This window comes from Oncorhynchus tshawytscha, linkage group LG17 (assembly GCF_018296145.1).
Source record: "Oncorhynchus tshawytscha isolate Ot180627B linkage group LG17, Otsh_v2.0, whole genome shotgun sequence".
Lineage (NCBI taxonomy): Eukaryota > Metazoa > Chordata > Actinopteri > Salmoniformes > Salmonidae > Oncorhynchus > Oncorhynchus tshawytscha.
The window spans coordinates 18,668,700-18,684,002 of NC_056445.1; positions in this window are offsets into that span (position 1 = coordinate 18,668,700).

Genomic DNA, 15,303 nt, shown 5'->3' on the forward strand with positions numbered 1-15,303 from the left:
GAATCTATTTCAAATGGCTCCTTTAGAGCATCTGTAAATACTAAATAAATACCTATTCTCTGCATTTGAAATAAAGGTAATTTCAGAATCAGGTTCATCATGGCAGCCGCTTTATGAAAGGCCTTTACTTATGGCTAAACAGCTTCTACACAGCTTATTAATTAATGCTGGGGGATGAAATTAGGTGTTTCTAGGAGGGCTTAAACAAATCTACAGTGAAACAAACATGTACACTTTACACACATATTTATTGACTTTTAAAAAGACCACAGTAACATGACAGAATTTGTGCAAATGCGACGAAATCTGCTAGGGGATATTAAATAGTAGTATTCTGTAACAAGCAATACGTGTTAAACATGAGGCACAGGCAATCATGACAGCCTCTTTATGAAAGGCCTTTAACTATGGCTAAACAGTTTTCTACACATCTTATTAATTAATGATGTGGGCATACCCAGAATTTACAGGCAGGACGGTTGATCTACACATGGAGGGAAAACTTACGGAGTTTTGATGGATCGGGCAAGTGTCTTTGCGTTGGTGAATTGGAAACGGATAATGGTCAGGGCTAACCGGACCCTTTATCTGTAAGAAATAGTAAACATTTTGGAATTATAACATGTGTTAAAATGTAGGTACTAAATATTTTGAATTAAATCACGGGTTTTAAAAATGTATCTCACGCTTTAACGATAGGGGAAGAGGGGGTTTAGGGGGGTTATTAACTTTATGGAAAACAATATTCACACTATGTGGATTATAAACATGTACATACATAGAGAACCAACACATCAAGATCTAACAGGGATGAGGGGGGATTCATAGTACAACAGGAGGCTTCTGTAACCTGCAATACGTGTTAAATATGTTTTACATACATCCACGACTGAATGGTTTCACAAACTACCTTTAAAGGGTTTGTCAGAAAGTTGGAACAGGCCTCATTCAACAGTCTAGAGATGAACCTAGAGACACCAAAAACATCACCGCTTAGAGCAGCTTGGAGATTATTACCCATGTAAGTGGGGAGCAAAGAGCTGATTTAACCAACTCTGTACAAACCCCGACACGGGGTATGATAACTCTGACGCGTATGTCTAATGATTATTGTAGATGTTTACAACTGAGGGAGTTGACAGTAGGTCAATGAGATGTATAAAGGCAAATTGACATAACGGACCTCAAAGACCAACAGCCTACTTAATAATATAGAATGCAGGGGTGTGTACTGAACATGTAACCATTATAAAACAAACAAAAAAAATGTATCAAAACACCTCCTAGTTAGGGACAGAACGTGGACAGAACGTGTAGCATATACTTTAACACTATGTTACCACAGCTTTAGCGCAAACACACAGCCCCGAATATTTAGCTGCCAGGACAGATTAAAAAAGAGATGTGAATAAGTGAATCCCTCCTAATAGATATTTCTGAAGGCTACTGGACATAGGTGATTGGGAAGCGACTGTTAAACGTAGATTCTCAGAAGCAATTTATAGTCTTTCCTACAATGGTATGTTATAAAGTTTGTAATAATGTACAACTGTAGACCTCCAATGTTTTTACATAAAACACTAATGATGCATGCTTAAATAGTAGTACAATTTGGTCATTAATTCTAACACGTCTTTAAAACGTTTGTACTAAATATTTTGGAATTAAATCACTGGTTTTAAAAATGTATCTCACCCTTTAACGATAGGAAAATGTCCTTTCCAGACATCACCCCGGTCTGTCACGAAGAAAAAGACACGGAAAATCGGGGTGCGTGCATGAGTGTGACGGAGCAGCAGGAGTGTGTGTGTGACGGAGCAGCAGGAGTGTGCGTGTGACGGGGCAGCAGGAGTGAGTGTGTGTGTGTGTGTTTCAAAAACAAAGGGTGTGTGTCTGTTCAACAGGGGCCCAAGCATGTAGCCCCATTCTATCTGTAGAGAATCGTTTGAAACCAAGGTGTGCACTATCATGCATAAGGCATGTCCAGATATCTGCCGACCACCCCAGGGTTAAACATTGATATCTCTAAGCAGAGCCCGGTGCCCCCCACCCCAGGGTTAAACATTGATATCTCTAAGCAGAGCCTGGTGCCCCCCACCCGGGGTTAAACATTGATATCTCTAAGCAGAGCCCGGTGCCCCCCACCCGGGGTTAAACATTGATATCTCTAAGCAGAGCCCGGTGCCCCCACCCCAGGGTTAAACATTGATATCTCTAAGCAGAGCCCGGTGCCCCCACCCCAGGGTTAAACATTGATATCTCTAAGCAGAGCCCGGTGCCCCCACCCCAGGGTTAAACATTGATATCTCTAAGCAGAGCCCGGTGCCCCCACCCCAGGGTTAAACATTGATATCTCTAAGCAGAGCCCGGTGCCCCCCACCCCAGGGTTAAACATTGATATCTCTAAGCAGAGCCCGGTGCCCCCCACCCCAGGGTTAAACATTGATATCTCTAAGCAGAGCCCGGTGCCCCCCACCCCAGGGTTAAACATTGATATCTCTAAGCAGAGCCCGGTGCCCCCCACCCCAGGGTTAAACATTGATATCTCTAAGCAGAGCCCGGTGCCCCCACCCCAGGGTTAAACATTGATATCTCTAAGCAGAGCCCGGTGCCCCCACCCCAGGGTTAAACATTGATATCTCTAAGCAGAGCCCCCCCACCCCAGGTGCCCCCACCCCAGGGTTAAACATTGATATCTCTAAGCAGAGCCCGGTGCCCCCCACCCCAGGGTTAAACATTGATATCTCTAAGCAGAGCCCGGTGCCCCCACCCCAGGGTTAAACATTGATATCTCTAAGCAGAGCCCGGTGCCCCCCACCCCAGGGTTAAACATTGATATCTCTAAGCAGAGCCCGGTGCCCCCACCCCAGGGTTAAACATTGATATCTCTAAGCAGAGCCCGGTGCCCCCACCCCAGGGTTAAACATTGATATCTCTAAGCAGAGCCCGGTGCCCCCCACCCCAGGGTTAAACATTGATATCTCTAAGCAGAGCCCGGTGCCCCCACCCCAGGGTTAAACATTGATATCTCTAAGCAGAGCCCGGTGCCCCCACCCCAGGGTTAAACATTGATATCTCTAAGCAGAGCCCGGTGCCCCCCACCCCGGTTGTAGACAGAATGTCTCCACATCCCCTCCTGTTGTTTGAATTCACAGCCATTGTTCTCTAAACCAAATATACAGGGTGTTACATACAGGATATCTCTCGAAACAATCCCACCACGGCCCTGCAAACTCATTCCGTACTTTCTATAGTTGGGGACAGAACGTGGAGCATATACTTTAACACTATGTTACCACAGCTTTAGCGCAAACACACAGGCCCGAATATTTAGCTGCCAGGACAGATTAAAAAAAGAGATGTGAATAAGTGAATCCCTCCTAATGGATATTTCTGAAGGCTACTGGACATAGGTGATTGGGAAGCGACTGTACACGAGTTATATGTGTTTTAAACAGGGGGGGGGACAACGTTTAATTTTTATTTTTTATTATTAACACATTCCACGCCCCAACAACCAACGCACAACTGTGGACCAAGTGCATAGCGCAGAATCACCATAGGTATTCATTCTAGGCATTTACATGTATGTTTTTAAAAATGAAGACTATTTATACAATGAAACAATGTTTTTTTATTCACACTGTTTGTAAACAATAACTTCTACCCTCTTAGGGTCTACTTGACCCGCTTATTGATTAGAAAGTATGATTAGAAACCAAGGCTGTGGAATATATTCTCTCTCACAGGCTATGAAAAAGACTAGGACATTAACTCCTGAGTGTTGAACTTATGCCCACTCTACAACAACCCAGGTTGTTATATGCCCCTGAGGATCATCTACGAACGTTGGAACATCTACAACTATTGAAGATGCAAAAAGGGGTTTTCAGAAATACATTTGGTTTGCAGATGTGTATTATTATAAAAATAATATAACATTATTATCATAATCTAAAACACTTTAAAGGAGCTCTAATTCAAACATGCAAAGATATATATATATATATATATATATGATACTATTACCCACTTTAAAACTGTTGCTGCAATATCACTTCTCAATGTGTGTACATTTCAAGCTTTCAACAACAATAAACCAACCAGCTCAATAATGTTTCTCAGACTTACACACTGTTGAGTTGTCCTAGTTAGTAAAGAAACAACCACTGAGCCAAAACACAACAAGTTGTAATATAATCTGTATACAAGTCATTCTATACGGAAAACAGGTACATTTTGATTGATCAAGAATTCCCAATAGGTTTGTGTCACGCCCAGACCATAGATTACTATGTATGTTTATAGGTTTGTGTCACGCCCTGACCATAGATTACTATGTATGTTTATAGGTTTGTGTCACGCCCTGACCATAGATTACTATGTATGTTTATAGGTTTGTGTCACGCCCTGACCATAGATTACTATGTATGTTTATAGGTTTGTGTCACGCCCTGACCATAGATTACTATGTATGTTTATAGGTTTGTGTCACGCCCTGACCATAGATTACTATGTATGTTTATAGGTTTGTGTCACGCCCTGACCATAGTTTACTATGTATGTTTATAGGTTTGTGTCACGCCCAGACCATAGATTACTATGTATGTTTATAGGTTTGTGTCACGCCCTGACCATAGTTTACTATGTATGTTTATAGGTTTGTGTCACGCCCTGACCATAGATTACTATGTATGTTTATAGGTTTGTGTCACGCCCGGAACATAGATTACTATGTATGTTTATAGGTTTGTGTCACGCCCTGACCATAGATTACTATGTATGTTTATAGGTTTGTGTCACGCCCTGACCATAGATTACTATGTATGTTTATAGGTTTGTGTCACGCCCTGACCATAGATTACTATGTATGTTTATAGGTTTGTGTCACGCCCTGACCATAGATTACTATGTATGTTTATAGGTTTGTGTCACGCCCTGACCATAGATTACTATGTATGTTTATAGGTTTGTGTCACGCCCTGACCATAGATTACTATGTATGTTTATAGGTTTTGGTTGGTATGGGTGTGATCTGAGGGGACATTCTATGCTGTATGTCTAGTTTGTCTTTTTCTGTGTTTGGCCTGATATGGTTTTCAATCAGAGGCCGGTGTTAGTCGTTGTCTCTGACGGGGAACCATATTTAGGTAGCCTGTGTTGTCATTGTTGTGTGATTGTCTATGTTAGGTGCTTGTGTCAGCACATTTGGTATATAGCGTCACGGTCGTTGTCTCTGATTGGGAACCATATTTAGGGAGCCTGTGTTGTCATTGTTGTGTGATTGTCTATGTTAGGTGCTTGTGTCAGCACATTTGGTATATAGCGTCACGGTCGTTGTCTCTGATTGGGAACCATATTTAGGGAGCCTGTGTTGTCATTGTTGTGTGATTGTCTATGTTAGGTGCTTGTGTCAGCACATTTGGTATATAGCGTCACGGTCGTTGTCTCTGATTGGGAACCATATTTAGGTAGCCGGTGTTGTCATTGTTGTGTGATTGTCTATGTTAGGTGCTTGTGTCATCACATTTGGTATATAGCGTCACGGTCGTTGTTCATTTATTGGCTTGTTCAGTTTACTTTGTGTTTTCGTCATCCATTAAAACGATGCATTCACACGCGCTTTGGTCCGCTTCTTATTACCCATGACGATCGTGACAGCTTGATCTGATCCTCAACCCTATTACGATATAATGCACAGTCATATGCAAAACCATAAAACTCTGACAAGAAAACAATGAAAACCTTAACACGACCCCACACATTGCCATTATTTTAGTTAACAGCCACCCATGGTTGAATTTGGTACTTTTTCTTTGTACATGCCCCAAGCCTCCAAGGGGGGTGACAACCGTATTCCTAATGAGAAATAGAGTCTAATAAAACAATTGTCTGCATAATGAAAGACATGAAAACTGATTCCAACAATGTATTTCCATCTGTTTTAAACGTTGATATTGTCAGTAAGGTCACGGAGACTAACAATAGACAATAGTTATTGTGGGAGGTTTAGGGTTCAAATATATGGGAAGGATCAGGAATGTTAGAGATTTGGTCACTGTGGTGATTTTGAAAGAGGGAGATTAGAACCACAAAGTAATAGGTTGGTAAGAGATCCTAAAGGTCATTTCATATTTCAGTTTAGGTGTTATTAACTTTATGGAAAACAATATTCACACTATGTGGATTATAAACATGTACATACATAGAGAACCAACACATCAAGATCTAACAGGGATGAGGGGGGATTCATAGTACAACAGGAGGCTTCTGTAACCTGCAATACGTGTTAAATATGTTTTACATACATCCACGACTGAATGGTTTCACAAACTACCTTTAAAGGGTTTGTCAGAAAGTTGGAACAGGCCTCATTCAACAGTCTAGAGATGAACCTAGAGACACCAAAAACATCACCGCTTAGAGCAGCTTGGAGATTATTACCCATGTAAGTGGGGAGCAAAGAGCTGATTTAACCAACTCTGTACAAACCCCGACACGGGGTATGATAACTCTGACGCGTACGTCTAATGATTATTGTAGATGTTTACAACTGAGGGAGTTGACAGTAGGTCAATGAGATGTATAAAGGCAAATTGACATAACGGACCTCAAAGACCAGCAGCCTACTTAATAATATAGAATGCAGGGGTGTGTACTGAACATGTAACCATTATAAAACAAAAAATGTCTCAAAACACCTCCTAGTTAGGGACAGAACGTGGAGCATATACTTTAACACTATGTTACCACAGCTTTAGCGCAAACACACAGCCCCGAATATTTAGCTGCCAGGACAGATTAAAAAAGAGATGTGAATAAGTGAATCCCTCCTAATAGATATTTCTGAAGGCTACTGGACATAAGTGATTGGGAAGCGACTGTTAGACGTAGATTCTCAGAAGCAATTTATAGTCTTTCCTACAATGGTATGTTATAAAGTTTGTAATAATGTACAACTGTAGACCTCCAATGTTTTTGCATAAAACACTAATGATGCATGTTTAAATAGTAGAACAATTTGGTCATTAATTCTAACTCGTCTTTAAAACGTTTGTACTAAATATTTTGGAATTAAATCACTGGTTTTAAAAATGTATCTCACCCTTTAACGATAGGAAAATGTCCTTTCCCGACATCACCCTGGTCTGTCACGAAGAAAAAGACACGGAAAATCGGGGTGCGTGCGTGAGTGTGACGGGGCAGCAGGAGTGTGTGTGTGACGGGGCAGCAGGAGTGTGTGTGTGACGGGGCAGCAGGAGTGTGTGTGTGACGGGGCAGCAGGAGTGTGTGTGTGACGGAGCAGCAGGAGTGTGTGTGTGACGGAGCAGCAGGAGTGAGTGTGTGACGGAGCAGCAGGAGTGTGTGTGTGACGGAGCAGCAGGAGTGTGTGTGTGACGGAGCAGCAGGAGTGTGTGTGTGACGGAGCAGCAGGAGTGTGCGTGTGACGGAGCAGCAGGAGTGTGTGTGTGACGGAGCAGCAGGAGTGTGTGTGTGACAGAGCAGCAGGAGTGTGTGTGTGACGGAGCAGCAGGAGTGTGTGTGTGACGGAGCAGCAGGAGTGTGTGTGTGACGGAGCAGCAGGAGTGTGTGTGTGACGGAGCAGCAGGAGTGTGTGTCTGACGGAGCAGCAGGAGTGTGTGTGTGACGGAGCAGCAGGAGTGTGTGTGTGACGGGGCAGCAGGAGTGTGTGTGTGACGGAGCAGCAGGAGTGTGCGTGTGACGGAGCAGCAGGAGTGTGTGTGTGACGGAGCAGCAGGAGTGTGAGTGTGACGGAGCAGCAGGAGTGTGTGTGTGTGTGTGACGGAGCAGCAGGAGTGTGTGTGTGACGGAGCAGCAGGAGTGTGTGTGTGACGGAGCAGCAGGAGTGTGCATGTGACGGAGCAGCAGGAGTGTGCGTGTGACGGAGCAGCAGGAGTGTGTGTGTGACGGAGCAGCAGGAGTGTGTGTGTGACGGAGCAGCAGGAGTGTGTGTGTGACGGAGCAGCAGGAGTGTGTGTGTGACGGAGCAGCAGGAGTGTGTGTGTGACGGAGCAGCAGGAGTGTGTGTGTGTGTGTTTCAAAAACAAAGGGGGCGTGTGTGTTCAACAGGGGCCCAAGCATGTAGCCCCATTCTATCTGTAGAGAATCGTTTGAAACCAAGGTGTGCACTATCATGCATAAGGCATGTCGAGATATCTGACGACCACCCCAGGGTTAAACATTGATATCTCTAATCAGAGCCCGGTGCCCCCCACCCCGGGGTTAAACATTGATATCTCTAAGCAGAGCCCGGTGCCCCCCACCCCGGTTGTAGACAGAATGTCTCCACATCCCCTCCTGTTGTTTGAATTCACAGCCATTGTTCTCTAAACCAAATATACAGGGTGTTACATACAGGATATCTCTCGAAACAATCCCACCACGGCCCTGTAAACTCATTCCGTACTTTCTATAGTTGGGGACAGAACGTGGAGCATATACTTTAACACTATGTTACCACAGCTTTAGCGCAAACACACAGGCCCGAATATTTAGCTGCCAGGACAGATTAAAAAAGAGATGTGAATAAGTGAATCCCTCCTAATGGATATTTCTGAAGGCTACTGGACATAGGTGATTGGGAAGCGACTGTACACGAGTTATATGTGTTTTAAACAGGGGGGGGGACAACGTTTAATTTTTATTTTTTATTATTAACACATTCCACGCCCCAACAACCAACGCACAACTGTGGACCAAATGCATTGCGCAGAATCACCATAGGTATTCATTCTAGGCATTTACATGTATGTTTTTAAAAATGAAGACTATTTATACAATGAAACAATGTTTTTATTCACACTGTTTGTAAACAATAACTTCTACCCTCTTAGGGTCTACTTGACCCGCTTATTGATTAGAAAGTATGATTAGAAACCAAGGCTGTGGAATATATTCTCTCTCACAGGCTATGAAAAAGACTAGGACATTAACTCCTGAGTGTTGAATTTATGCCCACTCTACAACAACCCAGGTTGTTATATGCCCCTGAGGATCATCTACGAACGTTGGAACATCTACAACTATTGAAGATGCAAAAAGGGGTTTTCAGAAATACATTTGGTTTGCAGATGTGTATTATTATAAAAATAATATAACATTATTATCATAATCTAAAACACTTTAAAGGAGCTCTAATTCAAACATGCAAAGATATATATATATATATGATACTATTACCCACTTTAAAACTGTTGCTGCAATATCACTTCTCAATGTGTGTACATTTCAAGCTTTCAACAACAATAAACCAACCAGCTCAATAATGTTTCTCAGACTTACACACTGTTGAGTTGTCCTAGTTAGTAAAGAAACAACCACTGAGCCAAAACACAACAAGTTGTAATATAATCTGTATACAAGTCATTCTATACGGAAAACAGGTACATTTTGATTGATCAAGAATTCCCAATAGGTTTGTGTCACGCCCTGACCATAGATTACTATGTATGTTTATAGGTTTGTGTCACGCCCTGACCATAGATTACTATGTATGTTTATAGGTTTGTGTCACGCCCTGACCATAGATTACTATGTATGTTTATAGGTTTGTGTCACGCCCTGACCATAGATTACTATGTATGTTTATAGGTTTGTGTCACGCCCTGACCATAGATTACTATGTATGTTTATAGGTTTGTGTCACGCCCTGACCATAGATTACTATGTATGTTTATAGGTTTGTGTCACGCCCTGACCATAGTTTACTATGTATGTTTATAGGTTTGTGTCACGCCCAGACCATAGATTACTATGTATGTTTATAGGTTTGTGTCACGCCCTGACCATAGATTACTATGTATGTTTATAGGTTTGTGTCACGCCCTGACCATAGTTTACTATGTATGTTTATAGGTTTGTGTCACGCCCTGACCATAGATTACTATGTATGTTTATAGGTTTGTGTCACGCCCGAACATAGATTACTATGTATGTTTATAGGTTTGTGTCACGCCCTGACCATAGATTACTATGTATGTTTATAGGTTTGTGTCACGCCCTGACCATAGATTACTATGTATGTTTATAGGTTTGTGTCACGCCCTGACCATAGATTACTATGTATGTTTATAGGTTTGTGTCACGCCCTGACCATAGTTTACTATGTATGTTTATAGGTTTGTGTCACGCCCTGACCATAGATTACTATGTATGTTTATAGGTTTGTGTCACGCCCTGACCATAGATTACTATGTATGTTTATAGGTTTGTGTCACGCCCTGACCATAGATTACTATGTATGTTTATAGGTTTGTGTCACGCCCTGACCATAGATTACTATGTATGTTTATAGGTTTGTGTCACGCCCTGACCATAGATTACTATGTATGTTTATAGGTTTGTGTCACGCCCTGACCATAGATTACTATGTATGTTTATAGGTTTGTGTCACGCCCTGACCATAGATTACTATGTATGTTTATAGGTTTGTGTCACGCCCTGACCATAGATTACTATGTATGTTTATAGGTTTGTGTCACGCCCTGACCATAGATTACTATGTATGTTTATAGGTTTGTGTCACGCCCTGACCATAGATTACTATGTATGTTTATAGGTTTGTGTCACGCCCTGACCATAGATTACTATGTATGTTTATAGGTTTGTGTCACGCCCTGAACATAGATTACTATGTATGTTTATAGGTTTGTGTCACGCCCTGAACATAGATTACTATGTATGTTTATAGGTTTGTGTCACGCCCTGACCATAGATTACTATGTATGTTTATAGGTTTGTGTCACGCCCTGACCATAGATTACTATGTATGTTTATAGGTTTGTGTCACGCCCTGACCATAGATTACTATGTATGTTTATAGGTTTGTGTCACGCCCTGACCATAGATTACTATGTATGTTTATAGGTTTGTGTCACGCCCTGACCATAGATTACTATGTATGTTTATAGGTTTGTGTCACGCCCTGACCATAGATTACTATGTATGTTTATAGGTTTGTGTCACGCCCTGACCATAGATTACTATGTATGTTTATAGGTTTTGGTTGGTATGGGTGTGATCTGAGGGGACATTCTATGCTGTATGTCTAGTTTGTCTTTTTCTGTGTTTGGCCTGATATGGTTTTCAATCAGAGGCCGGTGTTAGTCGTTGTCTCTGACGGGGAACCATATTTAGGTAGCCTGTGTTGTCATTGTTGTGTGATTGTCTATGTTAGGTGCTTGTGTCAGCACATTTGGTATATAGCGTCACGGTCGTTGTCTCTGATTGGGAACCATATTTAGGTAGCCTGTGTTGTCATTGTTGTGTGATTGTCTATGTTAGGTGCTTGTGTCAGCACATTTGGTATATAGCGTCACGGTCGTTGTCTCTGATTGGGAACCATATTTAGGGAGCCTGTGTTGTCATTGTTGTGTGATTGTCTATGTTAGGTGCTTGTGTCAGCACATTTGGTATATAGCGTCACGGTCGTTTTTCACTTACTCACCTCCAGAAATATCCAAATACACCTCCGCTGTCTTCAACCAGGATCTCAGCGATCACTGCCTCATTGCCTGTATCCGCTACGGAGCCGCAGTCAAACGACCACCCCTCATCACTGTCAAACGCTCCCTAAAACACTTCTGTGAGCAGGCCTTTCTAATCGACCTGGCCCGGGTATCCTGGAAGGACATTGACCTCATCCCGTCAGTTGAGGATGCCTGGTCATTCTTTAAAAGTAAATTCCTCACCATTTTAGATAAGCATGCTCCGTTCAAAAATGCAGAACTAAGAACAGATACAGTCCTTGGTTCACCCCAGACCTGACTGCCCTCGACCAGCACAAAACATCCTGTGGCGGACTGCAATAGCATCGAATAGTCCCCGGGATATGCAACTGTTCAGGGAAGTCCGGAACCAATACACGCAGTCAGTCAGGAAAGCTAAGGCCAGCTTCTTCAGGCAGAAGTTTGCATCCTGTAGCTCCAACTCCAAAAAGTTCTGGGACACTGTGAAGTCCATGGAGAACAAGAGCACCTCCTCCCAGCTGCCCACTGCACTGAGGCTAGGTAACACGGTCACCACCGATAAATCCATGATTATCGAAAACTTCAATAAGCATTTCTCAACGGCTGGCCATGCCTTCCGCCTGGCTACTCCAACCTCGGCCAACAGCTCCGCCCCCGGCAGCTCCTCGCCCAAGCCTCTCCAGGTTCTCCTTTACCCAAATCCAGATAGCAGATGTTCTGAAAGAGCTGCAAAACCTGGACCCGTACAAATCAGCTGGGCTTGACAATCTGGACCCCCTATTTCTGAAACTTTCCGCCGCCATTGTCGCAACCCCTATTACCAGCCTGTTCAACCTCTCTTTCATATCGTCTGAGATCCCCAAGGATTGGAAAGCTGCCGCAGTCATCCCCCTCTTCAAAGGGGGAGACACCCTGGACCCAAACTGTTACAGACCTATATCCATCCTGCCCTGCCTATCTAAGGTCTTCGAAAGCCAAGTCAACAAACAGGTCACTGACCATCTCGAATCCCACCGTACCTTCTCCGCTGTGCAATCTGGTTTCTGAGCCGGTCACGGGTGCACCTCAGCCACACGCAAGGTACTAAACGATATCATAACCGCCATCGATAAAAGACAGTACTGTGCAGCCGTCTTCATTGACCTTGCCAAGGCTTTCGACTCTGTCAATCACCATATTCTTATCGGCAGACTCATTAGCCTCGGTTTTTCGGATGACTGCCTTGCCTGGTTCACCAATTACTTTGCAGACAGAGTTCAGTGTGTCAAATCGGAGGGCATGCTGTCCGGTCCTCTGGCAGTCTCTATGGGGGTGCCACAGGGTTCAATTCTCGGGCCGACTCTTTTCTCTGTATATATCAATGATGTTGCTCTTGCTGCGGGCGATTCCCTGATCCACCTCTACGCAGACGACACCATTCTATATACTTTCGGCCCGTCATTGGACACTGTGCTATCTAACCTCCAAACAAGCTTCAATGCCATACAACACTCCTTCCGTGGCCTCCAACTGCTCTTAAACGCTAGTAAAACCAAATGCATGCTTTTCAACCGATCGCTGCCTGCACCCGCATGCCCGACTAGCATCACCACCCTGGATGGTTCCGACCTTGAATATGTGGACACCTATAAGTACCTAGGTGTCTGGCTAGACTGCAAACTCTCCTTCCAGACTCATATCAAACATCTCCAATCGAAAATCAAATCAAGAGTCGGCTTTCTATTCCGCAACAAAGCCTCCTTCACTCACGCCGCCAAGCTTACCCTAGTAAAACTGACTATCCTTCCTCGACTTCGGCGATGTCATCTACAAAATGGCTTCCAACACTCTACTCAGCAAACTGGATGCAGTCTATCACAGTGCCATCCGTTTTGTCACTAAAGCACCTTATACCACCCACCACTGCGACCTGTATGCTCTAGTCGGCTGGCCCTCGTTACATATTCGTCGCCAGACCCACTGGCTCCAGGTCATCTACAAGTCCATGCTAGGTAAAGCTCCGCCTTATCTCAGTTCACTGGTCACAATGGCAACACCCATCCGTAGCACGCGCTCCAGCAGGTGTATCTCACTGATCATCCCTAAAGCCAACACCTCATTTGGCCGCCTTTCGTTCCAGTACTCTGCTGCCTGTGACTGGAACGAATTGCAAAAATCGCTGAAGTTGGAGACTTTTATCTCCCTCACCAACTTCAAACATCAGCTATCTGAGCAGCTAACCGATCGCTGCTGCTGTACATAGTCTATTGGTAAATAGCCCACCCATTTTCACCTACCTCATCCCCATACTGTTTTTATTTATTTACTTGCTCTTTTGCACACCAATATCTCTACCTGTACATGACCATCTGATCATTTATCACTCCAGTGTTAATCTGCAAAATTGTAATTATTCGCCTACCTCCTCATGCCTTTTGCACACATTGTATATAGACTCCCCCCTTTGTTTTCTACTGTGTTATTGACTAGTTAATTGTTTATTCCATGTGTAACTCTGTGTTGTCTGCTCACACTGCTATGCTTTATCTTGGCCAGGTCGCAGTTGCAAATGAGAACTTGTTCTCAACTAGCCTACCTGGTTAAATAAAGGTGAAAAAAACAATCCATTAGGAGGCTTCACAGATGTTATGCTGCCTGGTGTCTTACGAAGTCGTTCAGAGTGCACACTTTTCTTTTTTTAATATATAAATATTCTTGGGTATGTGATTATTTGGATTTACGCCTAAAATTGTGTGATCGTGAAGGGGCGCCGTAAAGGACAGGGCGCCGTTTGCTTCTGAGAATCTACGTCTAACAGTCGCTTCCCAATCACCTATGTCCAGTAGCCTTCAGAAATATCCATTAGGAGGGATTCACTTATTCACATCTCTTTTTTTAATCTGTCCTGGCAGCTAAATATTCGGGCCTGTGTGTTTGCGCTAAAGCTGTGGTAACATAGTGTTAAAGTATATGCTCCACGTTCTGTCCCCAACTATAGAAAGTACGGAATGAGTTTGCAGGGCCGTAGTGGGATTGTTTCGAGGGATATCCTGTATGTAACACCCTGTATATTTGGTTTAGAGAACAATGGCTGTGAATTCAAAAAACAGGAGGGGATGTGGAGACATTCTGTCTACAACCGGGGTGGGGGGCACCGGGCTCTGCTTAGAGATATCAATGTTTAACCCCGGGGTGGGGGGCACCGGGCTCTGCTTAGAGATATCAATGTTTAACCCTGGGGTGGGGGCACCGGGCTCTGCTTAGAGATATCAATGTTTAACCCTGGGGTGGGGGCACCGGGCTCTGCTTAGAGATATCAATGTTTAACCCTGGGGATGGGTGGCTGTTAACTAAAAATAATGGCAAATGTGTGGGGTCGTGTTAAGGTGTCAATTGTTTTCTTTGTCAGAGGTTCTATGGTTTTGCATTATGACTGAGCATTAATATCGTAATAAGGTGAGGATCAGATCAAGCTGTCACGATCGTCATGGGTAATAAAGAAGCGGACCAAAGCGACGTGTGAATGCATCGTTTTTAATGGATACGAAAACACAAAGTAAACTAGATCGAAGCCAATAAATGAACTAACGACCGTGACGCTCTGCTACCAAATGTGCAGCACAAGCACCTAGCACTCCAGGCAATCACCCAGCAATGACTAGCACAGAGCTACCTAAATATGGTTTCAATCAGAGACAACGACTAACTGCAGGCCTCTGATTAGAAAACCGTATCTGGTCAGGGCGTGACACAAACCTATAAACATACATAGTAATCTATGGTCAGGGCGTGACACAAAATATAAAACTACATAGTAATCTATGGTCGAGTGCGT